We start from the raw sequence: 14,979 nt of genomic DNA, 5'->3' as shown, positions 1-14,979 counted from the left end.
GTTTGCTTGTTTTTATCATTGTATCCTCAGCATCTGACACAATGTCTGGCACATAGTGGGCACTCAATAATTCTTATGAATCAATAAATGAAGAATGGAACACAATAATATTGATGTAATTCTCTATTAAGGACTACAGCTAAATTTGTTCCTTCTAGATGGAAGTCTTCCTGGAGGCAGAAAGTTGCCGTGCTCATTTATTGCTGCATCCATTCAATCAGCAATTTATTGACATGGCAGACAACACTATTCTAAGCATGGAATACATGGTGATAAGAAGAATAGATATAGTTCCTGCCCTGGAGGAGCTCATAATCTGGTAGGTAACTGATTAAAGACTTATCAATTCTCTATTTCTAATATTTTATGTACAGCTATAATTATACATTTATGGTAGTGCTGTATCAGAGGGCTCTCATAAGCTCTTTTCTTATTTGATCCTTACATATTTGATCTTACATATTTATATACATATATACATACATAACATATATACATATTTGATTCTTACATATTTACATTTGTGTTTCCACTTTAAATTTCAATTTAGTATTTTCAAAGTTCCCACAAAATAAGTAGAAATGATTCAATGCAGTTCTTTACACTTAGTAAGACCAGGTTGTGATAAGGTCTAACAGTTTTTCAAATAGCATTAAAAATTCTTAAGATTAAAATTTTCCTTTCCTAACTTCTTTCAAAGACAATGAAAATAAGCATTTTTGAAACTGAGTATAATTTTATTAAACCTTAAATCTTATTTTATTAAACCTTATTTCAATAAGCATAAAAATCAGGGAGTAGTATTTTTAAAGTAGGTTATTTCCTAATCATGTTGTCTAAATATAAAATACTTTCTTTAAAAAATTACTGTTGTGTTTATTTTGGCTTATATTTTCTTTTATTGGTTTTTTTGTCTCTGGTGAGTATATCACATAGTCATTTATTTTAACCATTCCTCAAATAGTAAACAATAAGTTGTTTTGAGAGTTATATTCTCTAAGTTGGAATGGCATCATCATTTGCAGCCATTTTCTTCTCCTTCAATGAAATGTAAGGAGGGTTTAAAATTTCTATGACATTTTTTAGATCTTTCTCTAACATAAATGACTCAGTACTCTGAATATCTGTGCTTTATATTTTTAGCCTCATTATTTTGCTATTTTCTTCTATTCTTATTCCTTATTCTGATGATCCAATTCCAGTCATCCTCATCAACATGACTCAAGTCTTTTTCTCTTCTAGGAGGTGTTCTAGGAACATTCCAGCAAAACCTCCCTATCTGTAAAACTCATCTAATATGGGATCATGGGTTCCTTTATGATAATGTCTTTTTGTTGCTTATTCAACATTCCACATGTTTTCCCCTAAATGAGATTGCAAATTCCCTGAAATTAGGGACTAAGGCAGTATAGCCAAGTGTATCAGAATCATGGATTCTCTAGCTGGATTGCCTTGGGTGACTCCCTGCACTCTCACTATTTCCCTTGGGGCATAAGACAACTGTTCTAAGTAATTTCTTCTTCTAAAATACTCTAAAATAAATGTCTGCTCTTATTTTTTCAATAATAAGTATCATTTACATAGCAATTTACCACAATTTATTGAATTTAGTCCTGATAATATTATGTTAAATATGTGTTGTTATCCTCACTTTATAGATGAAGACCCTTTTGCTCAAAGAAGTCAAGAACTTGCATGAGATGATATTGTAAGAGGTAGAACCAAGGCTATTTATCTATATATAGCACAGTACTTTGCATACTGATGGTACTAAATTAGGTGATTGATGAGTTGTCTCATGCTTGAAATCTTTTCCTACTGGGGCTTTCTGTGTAGACAGCTGTTAATTTCTTTGAGTTTCTCCCTGTTCATTTCCTGCAAACTTTCCCTCTTCCCACCTCAAGAATTTTAAGAATAGGAGAGGATTAATTATGTATCAGCTACCATTCGACTATGTCAAATTGAACCCTGAAATTAATTTGAAATTTCCTGCTTGACTTGTAAAGTCAGTCTCTGTTCGTTTTATACTTTAAAACTTCATATTCTCTTGATCACCTTTCTGTGACTGCACAGCTGAGTCACTCTTTCATGTTCCCTGCTCCACTGCTTACTTCCTTTCTTCCCCTCAAGCCATTACATCTGTCCTTCCTTACAAAATATGTTTCTTGTTGGTTGAATCTGTTTTTAATTCAAGTCTTCAATCATCCTTCATTGCCTGGAGTACTTACAGCTTTTCCAAAAGCCCATTTGTAATTTTACCCCTTTACTTTAGATTTCTTCTTCTCTTTCTTTTTTTTCTTTTAGAAATCTTGTTCTTTGATTTTCACATAGTATTATCTCTTTATCTACTGTTCATTCAAATTTTACTATTTTCCCATGCTGACTATAGCAGAACGAGTTGAAATTTATCTGCTGATAATCACACATATATCACTAGTTAAAGTTCACTTATTTAACTATATGTGGATTGAAAAACAACCCAACCTCTGCCTCTTTATCAATCTAAATAAAAAACTAGGATTCTATTTTGTCTTAAATATGATGGAATTTCAGGAGAAGGAAAACTTTGGGTAAGATAGAAATTTCTGTGACAACTAAGGTAGACAACATTCTATAACAATATAAACATACATATTTTGGTATAAACGTGTGGCTTAGTGTCCATAAAGACCTGACCCCCCCCCCCCCCACACACACACACACCTCTCTCTCTGTGTTTGTGTAGGGAGCTCAAGACACTGCCTATTTCTGTATCCCAATTACTTTTTTCTCATAGCAGCATTTACAGTGGCTGTTTTGATTCAAAAGGATTAAACTTCTTGCTTGAGTTTTCCCTCTCAGGGTTTGGTTATCAGACCTAGGGCCTAAAGGGCAAACCTCCACATTCTCACATTCGAAATCAAATGTCTAATTTCAGGTTCCCAATAACAGTATAAATTATACATTACCCCTGGGAAGATGCAAGACTATCAGTATTACTTAATTCTACCGAAGTTGTATCAGGGTCTGCACTAGTTTGTCCCTCTTCTTGATTTTAAGGGATCCCAATTTGGCACCTCTTATGGTCTTGTGTTGATAAAACTCCACCATGCTTATAAATCAGCTCAAGGGAGTCTAACATACCTGGAGTTTGAATGCCTGTATCAAGAATTGCCTTATTATTCTTTATTCTCTGAAGGTATCATTCAGTCAAGGGTTTCTGAAGTTTCATACCATACTCTTGCTATGAGACAAATTCTACCCCTGGGCTGAACATATAGGGGGCTCTAGCTCACAGACTCCTCAACTCAATAATACACGCCATTTATACTGTTGATTACTTATGCCCATTGCTCCAAGCATTCTAGTGGGGATCTGAGATCTTGCTGCTAAGCACAGTTGGCTGGCGTTTCTGCTGTTGTGTTGCCCAGAATCTTTCATCTTTGGTTTCAGTCTTTCAAATCTTCCCAGATGCCTGACCTACCTGATTTCTAATCGGGGTTCGAGGTACTTGCCAACTGAAGCCTGCCTTTGTTAATTTTCTTAACTTGAATCTTTGCCTACTTAGATCTTCTTTAGTCACAGCCTTCACATTTACTCTCTTATAGTTGAATTCCTCATTCTGCCCCTGTGGCCTCCATCCTTTTTTGTTTCAGTCTAAGTTCTGGTGACATACCCTGGTCAGTCATTCTATAACTTGCACATTATGTGTGAAGGAAGTAATATTTTTTTCCTCAATGCACAGCCTTTGTAATTTAATAAAATATAAGTGAGTAGTAACTCAGAAGAATGTGCCCACATATCAACATACTTGTTAAGTGAATTAACACATTAAGTTATCCACAATTATTAAATGATAGTCTAATTATTAAACTTTTCATTCAATAAACGAATCAGAATGGTTTAATTAGTCTCACTACATTATTACCTTAGGCTCAAGGTCTTCAGCAGCTCTTGCTAAAAGCTGATTTATTTTTAGTTATAAATTTAAGAGTGCAAGCAATACTAATTTCCAGTACAATGATGAAGCAATTGCTTCTCTTTACAAAAAGAAAATCTCTGGCAGAGAGTTAACTTATTTATGGGTATGAAGAAATCAACATGGAAAATAATACAAAGAAGATGGTTTAAGAAATGTTCATTGGATAAATGAATGAATGGTTGAACTAACCATACTGCTTATTTTTTGTGACATATTTTGGACATGATTGTTTCATTTACTCATATTGGTAGCATTCTTATCATGTTAGGAAGTCTAACATATCTGGAGTTTGGATTCTTATATGAAAAATTCCCTTAGTATTCTTTATTTTCTCCAAGTATCATTCAGTCAAGGGTATCTGAAGTTTCCCACCAGGCTCTTATCTGGTTTCTTTCCACAAAAGTTATGCTGGAGGTGAATTATTGGCCAATTGATAACAAACAGGTTTTAAAAACTTATACCTGATTGGAATGTCATGTTCAGTGTTTGACTTCCTAGAAGAGTTCCAAGGTATTTCTCCCATTGAGTATGTTTTCTGCTTTTTCTGTTGGTAGCGCTAGTAAATTCAGATATGCATTATTTGGTATCAGACATAAATAGCGATGCATTGCCATTATAAAGCTTGTAAATGGTATATAAAAATGTTTTTCTATACTGAGACTTTTTAATAGGATGTTCATGCTAGAGAGGCATTGTAGTATTTAGCACTGAAGTCCAAGGAAATTAGCTGGTGCCATATCATGTATTAGACACAATAATGCTCAGTTGCCGGTAACAGAAACCCAAAATAACAATTGTTCCAACAAAAGAACAATTTATTTACATCTCAAGTAAAATTCCAAAATGGACAGTGCAATGCTGCAGGGGAAATCTGTTCCACAAAGTCCTCAAGAACTGGATTCCTTCTATCTTGTTCTATAATACATAGATTTCTTTAAATTTTTTTAAAGTTTATTCATTTTTGAGAGAGAGAGAGACAGAGCATGAGCAGAGGAGGGGCAGAGAGAGAGAGAGAGGTAGACACAGAATCTGAAGCAGGCTCCAGGCTCTGAGCTGTCAGCACAGAGCCCGACAAGGGGCTCAAACTCACCAACCGAGATCATGACCTGAGCCGAAGTTGGACGCTCAACCGACTGAGCCACCCAGGCGCCCCTGTAATACATAGATTTCTATTCACAAGGTCTACTCATGGTCCAAATTGGTTGCTCCATCCACATTTTAAAACAGAGGAAGGGAAAAATGAAACTAGAAAGAAGCAAATGGTGTAGGCCAGCTATTTTGTGGGGGCCAGCTTTTTTAAAAAAATGTTTTTATTTATTTTTTGGGAGAGAGAGATGGAGCACGAGCAGGGGAGGGGGACAGAGAGAGGGAGTCACAGAATCCAAAGCAGGTTCCAGGCTCCCAGCTGTCAGCTTAGAGCCCGATATGGGGCTCGAACCCATGAACTGTGAGATCCATGACCTGACCTGAAGTTGGACGCTTAATTGACTGTGTCACCCAGGCACCCCATGGAGGGCAGCTATTTTAAAGAAAAGTTTTGCTTACGTGTTATTAACTAGAATTCAGTCATATGCCACTTAAGCTACAAGGGAGACGAGGCATTCATGAATCTGACTAAAATGTCAGAAGTTCTTTAATTATGGAAGAAGAGGAGGACTTTTGAAGGGCAGTAAGGATTCTCTACAACCATATGTGAATTATTTCAGGTTAAGGAAGCTCTGAAAACAAAGATTGAAATATTTAATTACTTTGATTAGTCACTGGAGAATACCAGCCATTGAAATTTTTTTTTAATTTTTTTTTTTAACGTTTATTTATTTTTGAGACAGAGAGAGACAGAGCATGAACAGGGGAGGGGCAGAGAGAGAGGAAGACACAGAATCTGAAGCAGGCTCCAGGCTCTGAGCTGTCAGCACAGAGCCCGACACGGGGCTCGAACCCACGGACTGTGAGATCATGACCTGAGCCGAAGTCGAACGCTTAACTGAAAAAGCCACCCAGGCGCCCCACCATTGAAATTTTTAATATATAAATCACAACGTGTTATATATTACAACCTAATATGCATTTGGTCAGTTTTACAATTGAAATACATTGGAATAAGGCATAGAAAAAATAAGTAAGTCATAAGAGTATGTAACATTAGTCATAACTTCTAATTGTCTATTAACCAAACTGGGTCAAGTGTAAAGAACATGAATTGCTCAAAATTATCAGAGATTAAAATAAATCTCCTTAGTAAAATGGCATTTCTCTACTCCTACATTATTGATTTGAGTGTGGCTGAAATAAAGAGACGAGGGAACTTGACTGAAACAAATTGGATGAACTAGAAATCCTGATGAACATCATATAACAAAAAGTTGGGGCTAGTTGTGCTAGCTCAAAGAGAATGGGAATGCATAAACATGTGCCAGAATAAATCTTTTCAATAAATACTGAATGTAACAAGGTTAGATACTGCATTTCTTTGATATTTGCATGTTGCACATGAATAAATTTAAATTGAAGAACAAATGTCTAGAAATTTATGTTCTATGTAATTTTAAAGAGAATATCAATTCAAGAATATTCCATTTGAACAACAAATGTTGTTAAAATGTCAATACTACGCAAAGCAATCTACATATTCAATGCAGTCCCTATCAAAATAACTTCTTCACAGAGTTTCAACAAATAATCCTAAAATTTGTATGGAGCCAGAAAAGACCCCGAATAGCCAAAGCAATCTTGAAAAAGAAAGCCAAAGCAGGAGGCATCACAATCCCAGACTTCAAGCTATACTACAAAGCTGTAATCATCAAGACAGTATGGTACTGGCACAAGAACAGATGTTCAAATCAATGGAACAGAATAGAGAACCCAGAAATGGACCCACAAACGTATGGCCAACTAATCTTTGACAAAGCGGGAAAGGATATCCAAGGGAAAAAAGATACTCTCTTCAGCAAGTGGTGCTGGGAAAACTGGACAGAGACATGCAGACAAATGAACCTGGACCACTTTCTTACACCATACACAAAAATAAACTCAAAATGGGTGAAAGACCTAAATGTAAGACAGGAAGCCATCAAAATCCTCAAAGAAAAAGTAGGCAAAAACCTCTTTGACCTTGGCCGCAGCAACTTCTTACTCAGCACAACTCTGGAGGCAAGGGAAACAAAAGCAAAAATGAACTACTGGGACCTCATCAAAATAAAATTTTCTGCACAGCGAAGGAAAGAATCAGCAAAACTAAAAGACAACCGATGGAATGGGAGAAGATATTTGCAAATGACATATCAGATAAAGGGTTAGTATTCAAAGTCTATAGAGAACTAATCAAACTCAACACCCAAAAAACAAATAATCCAGTGAAGAAATGGGCAAAAGACATGAATAGACACTTCTCCAAAGAAGACACCCAGGTGGCCAACCGACACATGAAAAAATGCTCCACATCACTCATCATCAGGGAAATACAAATCAAAACCACAATGAGATACCACCTCACACCTGTCAGAATGGCTAACATTAACAGCTCAGGCAACAACAGATGTTGGCGAGGATGCGGAGAAAGAGGATCTCTTTTGCATTGTTGGTGGGAATGCAAGCTGGTGCAGCCATTCTGGAAAACAGTATGGAGGTTCCTCAAAAAACCCAAAATAGAACTACCCTACGACCCAGCATTTGCACTACTAGGCATTTATCCATGGGATACAGGTGTGCTGTTTCAAAGGGACACATGCACCCCCATGTTTATAGCAGCACTATCAACAATAGCCAAAGTATGGAAAGAGCCCAAATGTCCAGCGATGGATGAATGGATAAAGAAGGTGTGGTATATATATACAATGGAGTATTACTCAGCAATCAAAAAGAATGAAATCTTGCCATTTGCAACTACGTGGATGGAACTGGAGGGTATTATGCTAAGTGAAATTAATCAGAGAAAGACAAAAATCCTATGACTTCACTCATATGAGGACTTTAAGAGACAAAACAGATGAACAGAAGGGAAGGGAAACAAAAATAATATAAAACCAGGGAAGGGGTCAAAACAGAAGAGACTCATAAATATGGAGAACAAACTGAGGGTTACTGGGGGAGTTGTGGGAGGAGGGATGGGCTAAATGGGTAAGGAGCACTAAGGAATCTACTCCTGAAATCATTGTTGCACTATATGCTAACTAATTTGGATGTAACTTAAAAAAAAAAAGAATATTTCGTTTGGTGATCTTTTGCTTCATTAATTATATCACTTGTTTCCACAATTTTCTCCCTTTTTGCACCTGCATTTTCAAGATATGAGAAATATGCTATGCTCTCTGCCTTCCCCCAACCCTGGAAACACTCTGCTCAATATATACTTTACTTTGTGAAGGAAGCTTAGAGTTTTTTTAGTGCTCTTATACTTGAAAAGATTGAATTCTCTAAGGTGACTTTCAAGCAGATGTCATTTATTAAATAGTTATGTTTCCTCATTCATTAATCTTAGCATTTTTCTCATCAGTTCTGCTATGAAAATGTAGCCAAAACAAAACTTTGGAGACAGTCTGAGGCATGTACTACCCACTCCTTTCCTTTCTTTGCTTCTGGAAGCAGATGTGTTTTAATACAGGGGGGCGGTGGGTGGGGGGGAATGATGATACAAAGAGGACTTTTTTGGTCTCTTCTTCCATAGAGTTTATAGTATCTATATGTGTTTTGTAGTACACAAGTATTATCTCTTGGCTATTAACATTCTGTGCAATAAAATTAGCCTTCTTTTCTCTTTTAAATTAGAAGTTTAAATAAGTTGGAATTTATTCGTCCTTCTCTTCATCTTTCTTTGGCTTACTAGCGTAACAGGATGTAGACATTTAAGAGCAATGTGCTGACAAAGCCAAGAGAATGCATTTCCTTTACACTTAGTGGGAAAAAAATCTCCAAAACAGTAAAATATAAAAAGGATAAATTTAGGGGCCACCTGTCTGACTCAGTCAGAAGAGCATGCAACTCTTGATCTCAGGGTTGTGAGTTTGAGCCCCGCAATGGGTATAGAGATTACTTACATAAATAAACTTAAAAAAAAAAGATATTTAGAAAAGTGAAGAGCAGGAGTGGCCTGACGTTGTGTGGGGCCTGAGGGTTATTTAATATGGGAGGAACACTTCTTTAAGAATCAGAGTGCAAACTATCTTTACAACCCTAAAACAAATGACCATGTGATCACGTTGATAGGGTCCGTCCTGGGGTTTTGGAGGTGGCCTGTGCACGTGAGAGGACCTACAGCTTCTATAGCTTCATGGTAAGTGTGCCTCTGGTTCATCTACAGTACGGTTTCAGATGTACTTTTTGGGGTTTTTGCTATTGATTTGTGTTACACTTCACTGGATCCCCCATTTTACTAAATGGACTTTCTAGAGCCAAGCATTGGATTTGTTATATCATAGAACAGAAGTTGGGCAGTATGGCCCTGGCCTCAGACTATTTCTTTGGAGCCTGTGTCAGTCCATGTGCCAGAACCATGAAGCTGCCTTTTTGTTTTCTCTCTAACAAGAGATCAGAAGGTCTCTTTCTGGGGAGGGAAATGATTAATGAAGAACATTCATCTTGTAAAGAAACATCTTAAATAGTGTCCGTTCACCCTATACATATTGATTATTCTTTCAAGGAGAAATCCAAATGCCATGACTATAAGCTGCGCATAGCATCTGTGAACTCCTCATAAGCTCAGTTAGGAAATACAAAGTTGGGTGTGTTTGTGTGTGTGAATATATATGATAATTTTGTCAGTTTGGCAGGCAATTATTTTTACTTAAAAAGCAAGTAATTTCTTGGCATTTTATACTTACAGGTTATTAATATACATAGTTTATAAAGTGTTAAGATTAGTTTTTAGCTAACACACTCATAATTCTATTTAAAATAAATCGTTTCCCTCTTTAATGGAGACATTTTTGGAAGTGATATGTTTATTCCTACATTATTGAAATATATATTTTCAGAATTTCATATGGAATTTGTTTTATAAATTCATTGTGTGTGTGTGAATACATGTGAATACATACATGTGAATACATACATATACATACAGACACAAACACACATACATGTGCATACATACACATACATTTTGTCTTTTGCATGGCCTATGTGAATAAAATTACAAAATTCTACTATGGTTATATTTATTTATGTGGGAGGATAAAAGAATAAAAGAAATGAAAGGAAATAGCCCATGCATGGATAGGAAGACTTGGTATTATCAGGATGTCATTTATGTGCACACTCATCTGTAGCTAAGTACGATTCAATTGCTTTTGAAGTGTTGTGCTTAGGAACTTGAAGATTAAAAAGGGATTTTAAAGTACATTTATGAAAAAATCATGCAAAAATAGTCAGGAAATTTTTCAAAAGAAGAATAAGGACCAGAGACTTTATCTTATTTTTTTTTAAGTTAATATCAGACTTCAGCAACTAACTAACTTCAGCAATTAATGTGTATTATGTAATTAGGTATGTAGTGTACTGATATACACAAGTCAATAGGAAATAAGCCCAAGTATTTATTATGATTTAGTATATCAGCACAGTGGCATATAAAATCACCGGGCAGTGTTAGGAAATAAAAATAGCACTTATTGGGGACTCACTATGTACCCGGTGCTGCTCCAATCACTTGACATCTATCATTTAATCCTAACCTCACAATAACCTTATGAGTTTGTATTAGTCCTGATTTATAGATGTAGGATCTAAGACTTAGAGAAATGAAATAATTTGCCAATGATCATACAGGTGGTAAGTGAGAGGTGGGTTTTAGATCTAGGCAATCTGGCTCCCAACCCAATCTCTTAACCAGTATGCGTTACGGCCTACAGTGCCCCTTGCCAATGATACATGCTAGTTATTTTAGCGCATTGTCAGTATAACAGGCAAAACAGTTTTTAAGTATTTTTTGACTTTCTAAATTGCATTCTTTAATTACCAAGGAGAATGAACTTGTAAAATATTGCATATGTAGACGTCTTTTTTTTTTTTTTTTTTTGGTAAACTACCTATTCCCACTGTTATGTTCAACTTTTACTTTTTGATTTATAAGAATTCTTCACATGTTAAGGATATTACTCTTTATTTATCATATATATGGTTGCAGCCACACTCAAATTCAAAAATGACAAACCATACTTTGCCTCTATATTACTAATTATACTGTTTTCACCTTTCCTGAAACGTACTTTCCCTACATAACATCCCTGCTCTTCACGATCTCAGTTTAAACATTACCTCACAGTAAGGCCTTCCCTGAAACCCGGGACTAAGTTAGAACGCCCTCTTCCAGGTAACCAAAATACCCTGTACCTCCCTCTTGTAAACATGAATCATATTTATATTTACTTGTCCAAAGTTTATCCACTCTAACAGAGGGTGAATATTCTGCTTATATTTACCTGTGAAATGTTTTCCTTTCATAATTTTCTTGTTCCTGATATGGCCTTTTCTTCCCACTCCCTTCAATGTTTCTTGTAAGGCTGGTTTAGTGGTGGTGAACTCCTTTAACTTGTTTGTCTGGGAAACTCTATCTGTCCATTCTGAATGACAGGGTTGCTGAGTAGAGTAATCTTGGTTGCAAGTTTTTTTTTCCTTCCAGTACTTTGACTCTATCATGCCCCTCCCTTCTGGCCTGCAGAGTTTCTGCTGAAAAAATCAGCTGGTAGCCTTATGGGGTTTCCCTTATATGCAATGATTTTCTTTCCTCTTGTCACTTTTAAAACTCTACCTCTACTTTTTGGCATTTTAATTATTATGTGTCTTGGTGTAGACCTCATTGGGTTAATTTTGTTGGGGCCTGTTTGCTTCCTGGACCTGGATCTCTGTTTCTTTACCCAGATTAGGGAAGTTTTCAGTTATTATTTCTTCAAATAAATTTTCTACTCCCCTCTCTCTCTCTTCTTCATCCGGGATCCCTATAATGGGAATGTAATTATGCTTGCTGATGTTCTTGAGTTCCATTAACCTATTCTCATTTTTTATTATTCTTTTTTTCCATTGAGCTTGGTTGCTTTCCACTACTGTGTCTTCCAGCTCACTGATCTATTATTCTGCTTCCTATAATCTATTATTGATTCCCTCTGGCCATTTATTTTATTTTTTAAATTTATTTCTTTAAATTCAAGTTAGTTAACATACAGTGTAGTATTGGTTTCAGGAGAAGAATCCAATGATTCATAACTTATATATAACACCCAGTCATCATCCCAACAAGTACCCTCCTTAATGCCCATCACATTTGGCCTATCCCCCCACCCACCTCTTCTCCAGCAAACCCCAGTTTGTTTTCTGCATTTAAGAGCCTCTTGGGGCACCTGGGTGGTTCAGTCAGTTGAGCGTCCGACTCTTGATTTTGACTCAGGTCATGATCCTAGGGTCATGGGATTAAGCCCCATGTCTGACTCCACACTGAGCATGGAGCCTGCTTAGGATTCTTTCTCTTTCCTTCTGCCCCTCTCCTCTCTCTCTCTCTCTCTCAAATAAAAAAAATTTTTTTTAAGTCTTTTCTGGTTTCCATTATCTCTGCTTTTATCTTATTTTTCCTTCCCCTCTCCTATGTTCATCTCTTTTATTTCTTAAATTCCACAAATGAGTGAAATCATATGATATTTTCTTTCCCTGACTGACTTATTTCACTCAGCATAATAAACTCTAGTTCCATCTACACTGTTGCAAAATGGCAAGATTTCATTCTTTTTGGTCAAGTAATATTCCATTATATATGTATACCACATCTTCTTAAGCCATTCATCAATTGATGGACATTTGGGCTCTTTCCATAATTTGGCTATCATTGATAGTGCTGCTATAAACATTGAGGTGCATGTGCCCCTTCGAATCATCATTTTTGTATTTTTTGCATAAATACCTAGTGGTGGTCATAAGGTAATTCTGTTTTTAATTTTTTGAGGAACCTCCATATTGTTTTCCAGCATATTGGTGCTGGAATGCACCAGCTTGCATTCCCATCAACAGTGCAAAAGTGTTCCCCTTTCTCTGCATCCTTGCCAACATCTGTTGTTTCCCAAGTTGTTAATTTTAGCCGTTCTGACAGGTGTGAGGTGGTATCTCATTGTGGTTTTGATTTACAATCAACAAAACTAAAAGGCAACCCATGGAATGGGAGAAGATATTTACAAATGACATATCAGATAAAGAGTATCCCTCCAGTGCATTTTTAATTTCAGTTATTGAATTCTTTGTCTCATTGATTCCCTTCTTTTTTTACATTTTCTTGTGTTTTTTTTCACCATGATCTCAATTATGTTTTTATTTTTTTCACAACTTTGTTTTTAAAACTGAAGAGGAAAAAGGAGAAAATTAACATTATTAGTTGCATATGAGCAATGAAAATATTTTTACACATAATTTTCTATATTTTCCAAATTATCTATAATTTATTCATTTATTTTTACTCTAACTTTAAATTTTTATATATTTTACTTAAATTTAAAGACATTTTATTAAATTTATAGAGAGGGGTGCCTGGGTGGCTTGGTCGGTTAAGCATCCGACTTCGGCTCAGGTCATGATCTCGCAGTCCGTGAGTTCGAGCCCCGCATCGGGCTCTGTGCTGACAGCTCAGAGCCTGGAGCCTGTTTCAGATTCTGTGTCTCCCTCTCTCTGTGACCCTCCCCCGTTCATGCTCTGTCTCTCTCTGTCTCAAAAATAAATAAACATTTAAAAATAAATAAATAAATAAATTTATAGAGAAATCTAGTTTCAAAAATCAATTGGAACCAAAAGGCTTATAATGAAAAACAGAAGTCTGGTCTCAACTCCTCTCCAATTTCATTCCCTAAGACAACTGTTTTTTGTGGATTTTTTTTATTTTTTTTAAATTTTAATAAATTTTAATTACACAAACATCTACATGAGACACTTATTTTTTAAATCAGAGTTCCTATTCTGTGCCTCATCTGTGGTAAACATAACTTTTGTAGTTATTTTTAAATATTTTTCTAAGTAGCCATTTATTTATTTATTTATTTATTCTTTTAATTTCAGGAATAGAGTTTAGTGATTCATCACTTACATATAACACCCCAGTGCTCATCCCAACAAGTGTCCTCCTTAATCCCCCTCACCCATTTAGCCCATCCCCCTACCCAACATCCTGCCAGCAACCCTCAGTTTGTTCTCTGTATTTAAGAGTCTCTTACGGTTTGTCTCCCTCTCTGTCTTTATATTATTTTTGCTTCCCTTCCCTTATGTTCATTTTTTTTACATTTTCTATCTCTTTGTGGGAGCTCTCACTGAGATCCTCCACTCTTTTCTCAAGTGATAAGTGTCTTTATGACTACTGCTTTGAATTTTTTGTGAGGCATCTTGCTTATCTCCGTTTCATTTAGCTCTTTTGCTGCAGTTTTGTTCTATTCTTTCATTTGGGACATATTCCTTTGTCTCCTCGTTTTGTCTAACTCTTTGTTTCTATGTGTTAGGAAAATCAGCTACATCTCCTGCTCTTGAAAGTAGTAGCCTTTTGAAGAAGAGGTCTTGTGGTGCCCTGTAGAACAATGGCCTTTGTAAACCAGAGCCAGGTACTTTAGAGGTGTCTCCTATGTGTGTTGCATGTACCCTACTGTTGTGACTGAGCCTCATTTGCCTTTGTCCAGTTGGCCGCAGTGGCCCACTTTGCCTGTTGTGATCTGGGTTTGGTCCTTGTTCTCTTAGGAGGATAGTCTGGGGCTGTCACTGGCTTGTAGTTGGGCAGTTTCAGCAGTAAGACCAGATGCCTACCCTCAGCCCATTTGCTGGGGCTACAGTGGTACCAACCTTCAGGGTGTTCTCCCTATTTTATCCCCTGAGAGGTTTTTGTTAGTGGACAGGACCAGTAGTCAGGCCAGATGCCTGCCAGGGTGCAGTTATACTGATTGGCAGGGGACTCTCCCTGCACTGCTAGTTACAATGTTCAGCTGCTGGGATTGAGAATCTACTCATGTGTGTGGTTATCTTCCCCTCTCCCCAGGGCAGGAGTCACTTTGGAGTGGAGCTGGTCCCTG

Source organism: Panthera leo, chromosome B4 (assembly GCF_018350215.1).
Source record: "Panthera leo isolate Ple1 chromosome B4, P.leo_Ple1_pat1.1, whole genome shotgun sequence".
Taxonomy (NCBI): Eukaryota; Metazoa; Chordata; class Mammalia; order Carnivora; family Felidae; genus Panthera; species Panthera leo.
The sequence above is the reverse complement of the archived record's forward strand: the minus strand, read 5'-3'. Positions refer to the sequence as shown.